The sequence below is a fragment of the Tamandua tetradactyla genome, chromosome 6 (genome assembly GCF_023851605.1).
Source record: "Tamandua tetradactyla isolate mTamTet1 chromosome 6, mTamTet1.pri, whole genome shotgun sequence".
In the NCBI taxonomy this organism is placed as follows: domain Eukaryota; kingdom Metazoa; phylum Chordata; class Mammalia; order Pilosa; family Myrmecophagidae; genus Tamandua; species Tamandua tetradactyla.
Genome location: NC_135332.1, coordinates 142,263,533 through 142,276,529, shown reverse-complemented (window position 1 = coordinate 142,276,529; position 12,997 = coordinate 142,263,533).

The following is a 12,997-nucleotide window of genomic DNA, read 5'->3' as shown; positions in this document are numbered from 1 at the left end:
GGTAGAGTATTGCAACATTTTGAATGTAATTAATCCAACTGAATGGTGTGCTTAAGCGGGTTGGGATGGGAAGATTTATGTTGTACATATATTTCTACAATTTAAAAAAAAAGAGAGAGAAACTAAACAGATAATGACAATTAAATGCAATGCATGAAACCAAATGGAAACTAAGAATGGAGGAGAAAGGGTTCTAAAGGACATTATTGGGACATAAGAAAAAATTGGAATATAGAATGTAGGCTTTATATCAATGTTTAATTTCTTGAACTTGATAATTGCACTAAGGTGATTGTGTGACTATCCATCCTTCTTTGTAGGAAATATACATGGAAGTATTAGGTGTTCAAGGAGTATGATGAGTGCAGCCTTCTCTCACATATTCAGAAGATAGATGGATGGGTGGGTGGGTGGATGGGTGGATGGATGGATAGATGGATAGATAGATAGACAGATGTAGCAAAGGTGGCCAAATGTTAAAATTGGTGGATCTTGGGGTGAGGGGGGTTGTGGGAGTTCTCTGTTCGGGGTTTATATTATTTTTGCAACTGTCCTATAAATTTGAGATTATTTCAAAATAAAAATTTAATAAAGACTTCACAGGGGGAGAGCAAAGGGGAAGCAGAGGGGGCTTTATGTCCCAGGCTATGGGGACCCTACAAAGATGTGAGTATTGGCAGTTCCTAGCCATGTTGAGAGAGGAGACAGAGTACATTACAATCTCCCTAGTACCATTTACCCTTCCTATGCCACTGGAAACATGGCACATGCAGTGGGCAACAAGAGTTTTCAGAATGTCTAGAGCAGAGAGAGCAAGAAGAGAAATGGGCAAGAGATGAGATTCACAGAATATCCTCAGAGACATATGGAGGGTTTTGTAATTTATATCAGAGAGTTGGGCTTTCTCCTAAAGTCCAGGGGGAGTCACTGAAGGATTCTAAGCAGATCAGTTTGGAAAGACAGATCCTTCGAGAAGCACTATGGAGGCTGAATGGCAGAGGGGCAAAAAAGACCAGAGGCAAGAAACACATTAGGAGGCTATTGCAGGAATGCTGGTGGGAGATCACAGTGGCCTGAAATCTGGTATAAAGTATTCAAAAGAACACTCATCTCTCATTTTCATTACTTTCCCTTGGGTTCCTCTGCCTTTCGGAACTCCCTAAAGTCAAGAAATTTTCTTTTACCATAAATATTCAGCAGATATATTGTGACAGTGCCTGGTCTTTGCCCTCTGGATCTCACATCTCTTCCTGAGAATATCATGATTTCGTTCCTCTGCACAGGAAGGAAATACCATTTCCCCAATTCTTTTTTCAGAAAAGTCATTCTTTATTTGCTTTTGTGGGATGTCTGTCTCTGGACAGTGTTTGGATTCCGTGTGTGTTTGCGTGTGTGCCCTATAGTCCAGCTCAAGGGATGGTTCTGCTTTTCTTGGTTTCCTGGATCCAGGCGAACTTAAAACAGTGCAGTTTCCTCCTGATCCTTATCTCCACAGCCTCTTTCTCAGAATGTCTTGCCCATTAACTTTCTAACAGCACAACTTTTGGTGCCAAGCTGTTTGCTTCCAGTTTGGAAGCCACACTGAAGCATTTCTGTCTCCCACCACCCTCCCATCCTCCTAAAGCATACTACCTTTCCCCTGCCCCCAACAAAACAAAGCTAAACATCTCCTGAGAAAGTCCCTGAGCTGAAACCTGCCCCTGGTCTCTGGAAAATATTTGGATCATGGGTCATCACTGTAACACAATTTAAGAGGATCTGAAAATACAGGAAACATCATTTCTGAAAATGGGTTCCTCCAAGAGGTCAGAGGCTCTGGGTGAAAGAGGATGAGTCTGTGCAACTCCATAGATCTCTGAGAATACTTCAATGGTTCCCCATTGCCCTCAGGGTAAGCACAAGCCCACGGGATATCTGTGTCATTTTGGACAGGGAGGGTCAGTTTAAGTCCTCACTCTTCAGGCCCCAACTTGTTTTTATTTTGGAAATGGGTGGGTGACATGGAGACGAGCTCCCCCTGCAGTTCCACTGAGCCTCAGTCCCAACTGTGGTGTACCTCTCTTTATGCATGGGTGTGTTGCTGGAAATTTGTGCCTTAAAGTGAATCACATGGGAGTGTGCTTTGGGTGTGCACTTTAAAAAGGAAATCCATGGCAAATCCTTTCTGTGAGGCAAGAAATCCTTTTGTAATGTAACATAATAGCTGCCCTCCCCCATCTCTTCATTTATTGATGCTGTTTGGAGGTTTACTGAAGGTGTTCTCTTGATGTAGATGTCCTTGCTGAGGGTCCTGAGTATACTTCCTGGGAAAAGACCATGGTAGCTGAAGATGGGCCCAAATTTCTCACACATGCGACATTCCCATGGTTTGCTGAGGCTCCATTTAACCCAAAGCTTGTCTCTGTGAAGTGGATGGTGCTTCTGGAAGCCTGACTAGGAGATGTTGTCAGCAGCTTCAAGGGCAGAGTCAGCTGGACCAACGCACACATTTGGAAACGTGTCAACTCCTCCTGTGGGCCTTGGCTATAGAGCGCTCAGGAGGTAGCGGGAAGGAGAAGGCAAAGAGAAACACCCCCTCCATTGCAAGGGTATCAAGTTTGTTACCCAAAGGGACTGAGCCTGTCACAGTTTGGGTTGTTTTTCCTCCCTCCAGATGTTGTGTGTTACAAAATCCTTTGCTGGTAAGTACACACATGGCAGCCTTAGGAGCTGCCAGTGCCAGCGTGAACAATGGAGGCTGCAATTGGGTATGAAGTATGATGTGCCATGCATGGAACTATGAATACTGTTCTATGGTGTTCCCAAGAACAGAGACCCAGTCTTCCTTTATGAGCTGTTTGTCACTTGATATAACAAGGCCCCCATCAGAGTCTGGAGACTTGATCCAGGAAATGATTAATGGAATTAAGCTTCAAGGCTTTATCTTTTTGTGTGTGTTTTGAATCTTTGCCATGAGACCCACCTTCAGAGCTAGCATCATTGTTTTACCCAGAGGTTCAGGAGAATGGGCCCTGGGTAGTTCCCAGACTAGACTCCATGGAAGTCAAAGTTCAAAGAGACCAGTTTGCTTCTCTGTCATTGGTTGATATGCTAGAAACCACCAAGGATACAGTCTTGTGGGATCCCTGCTAATCCAACTATCTAAAGGGGCAGAAACCACTGGACTTAAAAATTATGTTCGTGGCACTTTGAGTTTGGACATGAAAGGAAACCCAGAATAAAAAGCACAAAGTATCTTTCCTTCCTCAGTCTATAGGGCAGACAGGCTATGTGCATTTGAAAACCGTTATAAACACCAGACCCAGCAACTACAATTTAGGAGGTCTTATATGTAATCTGCCCAGGCCCAGATATTTTAATACTATGTTGCAAGAAAGTAAGTGCCAGCTGGCTGCTGACCGACTGCGCTCAGGGTTCAGTTCTAAACAGCACTGTTTGGGAAAAGCTCAATCTAAAACAGACAGCTCTGGATGTGTTTAGGTTTTGCTTTCTTTCCACTTTTAAATATTAAAAATTGACTCCAGCTGTGGGGTAGAAAGTAACGCCTAACCTATAAAAACATTGACAAATAAATCACAATGCAATTTGCCGCGCATTTTTGTGAGGTCTAAACACCATTCTTGAAAGGAATTTTCCATTATTGCATCTTGGGAAGATGACTTCTTCATGAAAAATTCATTTGACTTTTATATTTCATAAAATCATCACATAGCATTCCCACATTTGGGATCTGCATGTGCTGGAGCACCCACGGCTTTCAGCTCGGCTTTCCAGACTCCGAGGCCACCCTTCTGTGACTTGCAAGAGGGGGGACAGCATCAGGATCCTTACCTGCTAGTTTGGGGTGATGCTGCACCCTGGGCCCTGGGCCCTTTCCTTCTGAAAGTCGGGCTGAGTCTCATCAAAGGGACAGTCCTTTATGAGTTTGGATTGAGCACCAAACTCCCCTAAATAAAGTCTGTCCACATGTACAACCCCTGGGCACCACCTTGTCCAAGTAAGTGAGAAGCCCCTACTACATCATTTCTTGGTGGTATCACAGGCCACTGTGATCTCCCACCAGCATTCCTGCAATAGCCTCCTAATGTGTTTCTTGCCTCTGGTCTTTTTTGCCCCTCTGCCATTCAACCTCCATAGTGCTTCTGGAAGGATCTGTCTTTCCAAATCTGATCTGCTTAGAATCCTTCAGTGACTCCCCCTGGACTTAACATTTCCATTTCTGAGGTGGGGATGAGGGATTCATAGGGGACTCAGAACAGAGGAGGAAAGAGGAGTCTGTGTGACAGATTAGGTGCTGTCGATTACAAGTGGCCTTTTCCACAACTGGTGCTGACCCCAATCAGTTCCCATGGTATCAGTTATAATGGGGTAAGGTGCTGCCATAACAAACACCCTCAAATTTCAGTGACTTATTTTTGCATCATGTGCATCTCAGGTTTGCTTATATTACGTGTATTGCATTATAATATTCACCACAGGATCCAGCTGACGGAGCAACTGCTGCCTGAAACATTGTCAGTGATCATGGCAGAAGGAAAAGACCATCTTGGCAGGCCTTTCACTAGCAATTAAATGTTCTCAGTTCGTTGGCAGAACTGGCCGCATGGTGCTATCCAACCTCAGGCCTAGGAAATGAAATTCTCCCAGCCCAGGAGAGAGGCAGCTGGGAAGACTTGGTAAGTGGCATTGATAGATATTGCCCCCATCAAGTCTACCTAGTTGTGGAGGCCCTTCTGGGGTCAGCGACCCTGGCCTTAGTAACAGCAGCCCTGGGAGTGTAGCCAGAAGGTGGGGAAGCCAGGCTGGATCAACTGCAGTTAGGTTTGTAGTAGATACTCTCTTGGGATGTCTGCCCAACCCCCTGCGCCTCTTTGCTAAGTGTCACACTCAGACCACCTACTCATAAGGGTGGCCCCATCAGATGCTGTCATATTTGTAATATACACCCTCTCCTTGATGCAATTAATTGGATCAGTGGTACACACCTAACCAACACTAAGTTAGGAAGAGTCTCTCTCTAGGAATTTAGAATTGTGGTTCAGAAAAAAATGCAATTCTGTATCTTTATAATTAAGTGCAAGTTATTTGGGGATCTCTGGCAAAGCCATTTTCTGCCACATGCATGGGGAAGCTAAGAAAATTGAACTGCAAGGAGAGAAGTTCTCTCTTTATAGAGAGAACACAAATGCCAATTTGTGTAGAGAGAAATGCAGAAAGACATAAGAAACCAGGCAGAGAGAGAAACAGAGAATATGAGAATTCCAGCTCACCCTCACATGCACATACTTGAAACAAGAAGTAGCACTTTGTGCACAAGAGAGAATGAATGTTTCACAGGCAAATAAGTGTTTCTAATACAAAATGTCATTACTTAAGTCGAAGGCCATGAGTGTCTAGAATATTCCTGCTAAAATACTGACACTCCTGGAAAAGATAACACTTGGCACCACTACCAGCCATAGTCACTTTATGGTGAACATGTTTAGCAGGTTAGGCAGCCATCTGGTGATATCCTTAGGGGACAGAGTCCCAGATTGGTCAATTTTGGTCAATTTGAATTTATGGAGTTGTTACAATGAGGAAAATTTTCAATTGCATTTAACCGAGAAACCCCAAATAACAGTGGTTTATTTCTCTCTCACACAAAAGTAGTCTGGTGGTTAGCTGCCTGCTCAGCAACTCCTCAATGAAACCATCAGTGATGCAGTTTTTCCAAGTTCTCTGCTCTGTCTTTGCTGAGGACATCTCATCCTCATGTTCTAAGATGGCTACAGGAGTGCCATCATATTTTTCTCCTGGTGATTAGATGAGGGAAGGGGATAAGGGTACTGCCCCTTCTTTTTTTAAAAACTTTTTATTGACAAATCTTTACACACATACAGTCCATACATGGTGTACAATCAATGGCTTACAATATCATCACATAATTGTGTATTCAACACCATGATCATTTTTAGAACATTTGTATCACTTCAGAGAAAGAAATAGAAAGAAAAAAGAAAAAACTCATACATCCCGTTCCCCATACCCCTCCCTCTCATTGACCAATAGTATTTCCATCTACCCAATTTATTTTACCCCTTATCCCCCGTATTATTTATTTATTTTTTATCCATACTTTTTTACTCATCTGTCCATATCCTGGATAAAAGGAGCATCAGCCATAAGATTTTCACAACAACAGTCACATTGTAAAAGCTATATGTTATACAGCCATCTTCAAGAATCAAGGCTGCTGAAACATAGCTCAACAGTTTCCTTCCAGCCACTCCAAAACACCATAAATTGAAAAAGGATATCTATATAATGCATAAGAAAAACTTCCAGGATAATCTGTCGACTCTGTTTTAAATCTCTCAGCCACTGAAACTTCTTTCTATCTCATTTCTCTCTTCCCTCTTTTGGTCAAAAAAGCTTTCTTGATCCCATGACGCTGGGTTCCGGCTCATCCCAGGAGCCTTGTCTCATGTTGCCAGGGAGCTTTTCACCCTTGGGAGTCATGTCCCATACAGGGGAAAGGGCAATGAGTTTACCTGCCCAATTGGCTTTGAGAGAGAGGTCACATCTGAGCAACAGAAGAGGTTCTCTGGGGGTGCCTTTTAGGCATAATTATAAGTAGGCTTAGCCCATCCTTTGCGGGAATAAGTTTCATAGGGGCAAACCCAAGATCAAGGGCTCAGTCTATTGATTTGGTTGTCCCCACTGATTGTGAGTATATCAGGAATTCTCCAAATGGAGAAGCTGAGTATTTCCTCCTTTCTCCCCAGTCCCACAAGGGGACTTTGCAAATACTTCTTTATTCTCTGCCCAAATTATGCTGGGATATATCAAGGCATCACACTAACCTGGATAAACCAACAGGATCTCATGCCCTATTCCATATTCCATGTACTTATGCTGCCCCTTCTTTTAAGATGTTCCAGAGATCTGGATGCAACTCAGGTGTGAAAAAAGTCCCTCAAAGCTCTCCCTGTATGTAGTTGCCTAGGCTTCAACTAAGTGCATCCAGTAAAATTACTTCCGCTATTTGGTTCTAATTAAACTAGGATTCAAGATCCAAATCATGACATGCAAATGTAGGCCAGATATAAGGGAAGCCAACTTTGAAGGCAAGTTTATTTGAAACTCTGTCCAGTTGGGGTTCTCTGCCTAGTTGGGGCTCTCCCTAATGAATGGTGACATACAAATCAGATCAAATCCTCACTTGGGGAGTGTGCTACAATACAAGGTAGGAGTCAAAGAAGAACAGGCTATGTCCCAAATGCTGCTAAGCCATTGTTCTATGTCTCCATGAATTCTGCTGTACATCCCTGACCTGGAAGTTTTGGGATCATCAAGGAAGCTACACCCTTCTTATGTGTATTGGGGTTACAGAGCTCTTATTAGCCTCTTAAATCTGTATCTCCTTTCTTCCACACTGAAAAACCTGGTTCTCAAGTACACAAGGATGATGGAATTAGGATATCCCACCATTATTCGTTTTATCCTAAATCAAATACACAAGTAATCTCAGAATAATCCTACCATCATTATAATTACCAAAAACATTGAAATTTTTTGAATACCATCTTTCCATTTCCTCACCTCATTTTTTTTTGTTTTTTTTTTAACCTCTCCTCCCATTTTTAAAAATAGTTATTCTATACATTATCAGAACATAAAACCACTATATACTTTATTCTCCCTCTTAGCTCTCATTTAGTCTTAGCTTGGCATGTAACTATATAGTTAATGCTCACAAGTGTCTCTGTAGTCATTTTGATTTTCTGAAGCTTATTCTCTGGTAGACGTCTTAGGAAAGGCTCATGGGAACAGTTTCCCTGAATTGCCGTGCTGATAACAGTATGTCTGTGCCCTTTTTACTTGAAAGTCAGTTTTGCTAGATACAAAATCCTTGGCTCACATTCTCTTTCCTCATTTTCAACATTACTCCATTTTCTTCTGGCATAAAGTATTGCTGTAAAGAATCTGATGATTAATTTTCTTTGTTTTTTTATGTCATGTGCTGGTTTGTTTATTTCCTTATTTGTTTAGTTAGTTAGTTACTTCCATTTTCTTAGCACTGCAATTATTTTTTTTTCTTTTTCTTAGCCCTGCAATTTGACCGAATGTGTCTTGGAGTTGGTAATTCCGGTCAGTATTCTCAGGTACATTGGTATGTGATGTACTTTTTCCTCCTGATCAATTGATGACTTTATTATAAAATGACCTTCTTTACCCTGAGTAATATTATTTGCTCTGAAATCTACTTTGTCTAATATTAATATAACCACTCCAACTCTCTTTTGCTTACTATTAATATGATATATCTTTTTTCATACTTTCACTTTTAGTTTATTTGTGTTTTTAAATTTAAAGTGTGTTTCCTGTAAGCAACCAGTAGTTGGGACTGGCTTTTTTATCTCTCTGACAACCTCTGCCTTTTACTTTAGATGTTTAGACCATTTACATTGAAGTTGATTATTGATAAGTTTAAATCTATCGTTTCGTTGTTTGTTTTTTATTTGTCCTATCTATTCTTTGTTCCATTTTTTTTCTCTATTACTGTCTGCTTTTGGATTGAGATTCTTTTATTATTCTATTTTATCTCTTTTGTTATTTAGTGATTGTTTTAGGGCTTATAGGATGCATCTTTAACTTAAATCATTTTCTGTCATCAAGTGACATTACAGCATTTCATGTTTATTATGAATATCTTACTGTATACTTGCCTTTCACGTGTCCTAGCCTTTTGTTGTTGTCATAAATTTTAGTTTTAAATATGTTATAAACCCTACAATATATTGTTATTCTTGTTTAAACAGACAACTATATTTTTAAGAGATTTAAATAATAGGAAAAATTTATGTACATATATACATGTAATTACCATATCCAGTGCTCTTCATTTCTTTATGTAGATCCATATTTCTATATGGGATCGTATTCCTTCTGCCTAAGACTTCCTATAACATTTCTTGTACTACAGTTCTGCTAGTAATGAATTATTTCTGCTTTTCTGTGTCTAAAAACTCTTTATTTCATCTTAGCTTTTGACAGATATATTCACAGGTAATAGAGTTCTAGGTGGATGTGGTCTTCTCACTTGCATTCTTCCCAGTAAGAAATCTGCTGTCATCCTTCTCTTTGTTCCCTTGTCTTTTATCTTTTATCTCTGGCTGATTTGTGATTTCCCATTTATCAGTGGTTTTGAGAAATTTGATTTTGATGTGCCTTCATGTCGTTTTTCATCCAGTTTCTTGTGCTTGGGGTTCATTGAGCTTCTTGGATCTGTGAGTTTAAAGTTTTCATCAAATTTGGAAAGTCTTTAGACATTACTTCGTGTAGTATTTCGTCAGGGCCCCCCTCCTTCTTCTCTTTCAGAGACTTAAATGACATGTCTATTAGGCTGTTGAAATAGTTCTAGAGCTCACTGATGAAAATTACCTTTTATCTGTTTCATTTCAGATTATTTCTGTATCTTTAAGTTCACTAATCTTTTTTCTGCAATGTCTATTCTTCCATTAAGCACATCAAGTGTATTTTTGTCTCAGACACTGCAGTTTTAATCTCTGGAAGTTTGATATGAGTCTCTTTCATATCTTTCATATTTCTGTTTAACTTTTTGAACGTATAGAACATAGTTATAAAAGCCATTTCAGTGTTCTTGTCTGCTAATTATAACATCTGTGTCAGTTCTGGGTTGGTTTCTACTTTTATAATCTCTTCATTATGGGTTGTATTTTCTGCCTCTTTGCGTGATTGGTGGAAACAGGCATTATTCTCAGCCCAGTGTGAGCAAAACAACAGATGCTGTTCCTTCCAATTATTTTGCATGGTTCTTTCCACAGCCTTGGTAGTAATGATTAGTACTCTGCTGAATATTTTAAGGGTCCTCTTTTGTGGTGAAAACTCAAGCTTCTTTGGTCTCCATGGATTCACAGCTTTCTGTCCTTAAATTGGAGAGTTTGTGAGTTCCACCTGGGTTCCCTGTCCCTGCAACATGACTTGAAAACTCTTACAAAGCAGTGAGTTGAGATGATCAGTAAGGCTAATCTACATTGTTTTTTATCTCTCAGGGATCACTGTCCTTCATACCTGAGGTTCAGTGCCTTGAAGACTATTGTTTCATATATGCTGTCCAGCTTTGTTTGACACTTAATAGGGGAAAGTAAATCCAATCCTTGTTATTTCATCTGGCCCTGAAGCAGAAGCTTGATGTACTTTTTCAGTATGTGATTTAAAATCTATTTTTTTATTTAAGTAACATTTTCTTGAATTATATATCTTAGGACTTGTTCTATTCTCTTGCTTTGATTTTCTTCTTCAGACATTCCTATTATCTGTAAGTTGGATTTTCTTTGGCTGTGTTTGATTTTTGTCCTTTTATCCTCAAATCCTTTGATCTCATTTTTCACTTTTTAAATTTTTATGTTTTTACTCTTTTTCATTTCTGTTTTTCTGAAGGCATTATCTGATGTGGGGTTTTTTGTGTTTGTTTGTTCATTCGTTCTGCTCTTATTTTCCTTGAGTTTAGTCTTCATTTATGAAAGCTATTTTTTTCTGTCAGCTCTTTCTGAGTTTTTCTATTTCTGATTTTTGTTGTTGTCGCAAGTCTTACATTATTGTCTTACTGTCCTTTAGCTCATTTTGAAATAATAAGTTACAATTTTTATCTATTTTGTGGGCATGCCTTTCTGGGGTGTTTTCGTTATCTGTGGTGATATTATTCTACTTATTCTTTCTCTTTTTTTAAATAATAACTTTGCATGGGCTTTGACTGCTACTTATTTTTATGTGACATTAGTTTTCCTGAGCATTTAGAAGGAAGCTGAGTTGAGGAAAGCTTTTCTGACCTCTTAGTGATCTCTCTTCTGTTGTTTCTGTGTAGTGTTAAGAAACATATCAGTTTGCTTTTGGTGGTCTCCTGGATTTGTTCCTTCCTTGCACTTTGGACTGGACTTCTCACTCGTAAATTCTTTTTAATTGTCTAGGTCCTAATCAATTTTGATTCTACTTCCAGCACTTTCTCTTCAGTGTGTGGCTCTGTCTTCAAGGAAGGCCTGGGCTAGTTTGTAGAGTTGAATGACATAGATTGATCCAGTGTCTTCAGTGCTCCTTACCACGGGCCCCTTTCCCTCAACTGGTATTGGAAAGGGCAGCACCCTCACTGTTACAGCTGCTGTTCTCAAATTGGTCTACTGTGTTTTCCAGGGTATACCTGCTGGCTATTTGGGGATTTCTCTATTCTCAGGTCCATGAAAGCCTACCATGTTGCTTCCTACTTCCTATTGTGCAGATCCTGATAGCATGCAGGTCTGTGGCTGTCAGCTGGGCTATAAGTATATAGTTTGTCTCCATATGCCTGTATTTTGAAGCATTAAATATTGCCCATGGATTAATAGTCTTACTTTCTAATTGTGCTGTCTGTTTTCATGTGGGAATTTAGAGAGATTGGAAACTATGCTTCTCCTTATAACTATTTTCCCAGATTTCTGTATCTGGTGTCCAATGTTTTGAAATAGCCTCTTCCTCATTGGCAAAGTCCTAGACAGACCAAAACCAAGAAAGAGAAATGAGAGGTATGATTTCTGCTAATGTGCAATAGAGAAAAGCATTAGCTGGTCATCTGATGATTTCGGTGTGGGTGCTGAAAATAAAGAAGCAGTGTTGATGTTTTGGGGAAGGCAGGGAAGAAGAAGCTCATTTTTCCATTATGAGAGTTAAGTGGACCTGAATTAATTTGGACATGTATTATTAGATCCAGCATACTAGGACTTAAACCGCTTCAGGCTCAGTAACTTGCAGTATTTTGTTTAGTTTTGTTTTAGACCATTTCCACATTCTCACTGACATGTTCTCAGTTCTAACATTCTGTGCTTCTAACAATCCCAAGTTTTTTGGTAGGTATTTTATTTTATGTTTTCTTTATACACTTGGAGATGGGATTCAAGATTTCAATTACCCTGCAACATTGAGATCAATGATGATATTATCATCACATGGTGAGAAATTTGTGAGAATCCCAGACTTCCTACTCATGCTCTTGTACTCCAGTCATGTCGCTTTTCAACTGAGTTTGTTTAACCCACTCCTGGAAACAAACCCAGGGTATCTGCCAAGGGGATGAAAAGGCATTGGGCAAGGAGTATGCCTAAGCTATGCTGAATATACTGCCCCTTATTTCTCCTTCCTGGACTGTTGAGCTTTTCTGGCTATCCGATTTTGTGGGAGCTCCCAAAACCTGTAGGTAAATGTCTGTGTTTCTTTTGGATTAGAGATATAGAGAGTCAAGGAAGGAAGTAGGATATCCCAAATGAGTACTGTGGCATTGGAAAATTTAGGGTAAACTTTATCTCCAGTTAGAAACAGTACCTCCTAAAGACTTGTCAGATGATTTGCAAAATCACTGTTTTCTTCGAAGGATGGGACAGTGTCCAAATAGGATTATTAGGATTCTAGGGTCCCACATGGCCTAGTTTTTGTTCAGAATCACATACAAAGAAAATCCTGTTCAGAAGCTAAATGTAATTTGAAGGCATGCCAGTCTTTACTTATATTTCTTAAAGATGTGGATCCAATTTATATTTCTAGGCAACATAATTTACAATCAATTTTTTAATTCTTTCCAATTCCCTCATACTCCACATTTGCTCTATAGCATCTAGCTCTCTTAATCTTCTTAAAAACCTTTTTAACAAAGTGGGGGGCGGGGTTGTCTTTGTTCATGCCTAATTCTCGCTGCTATCATTATTATCTTCTCTTCTACCCTACCAGAAACTGCCCGGAAGAATTATATACCTACTAGCTAGTAGACCTTGTGGATACATGCTCCCAACAGGGGGAACCTGGCAGGACCCCGGGGAATTGTAATTCTTCTTTTGCTCTGAATGCTTTTCTGGCAAATAAATCTTAGAGAGAATTACTAATAAATAAAGCTCTCTTCCTTCATATGATTTGATCAATAATGGAAAATGCATTTGATAAAGCCTCTAAATGATCCCCTGAGGTCAGTGAT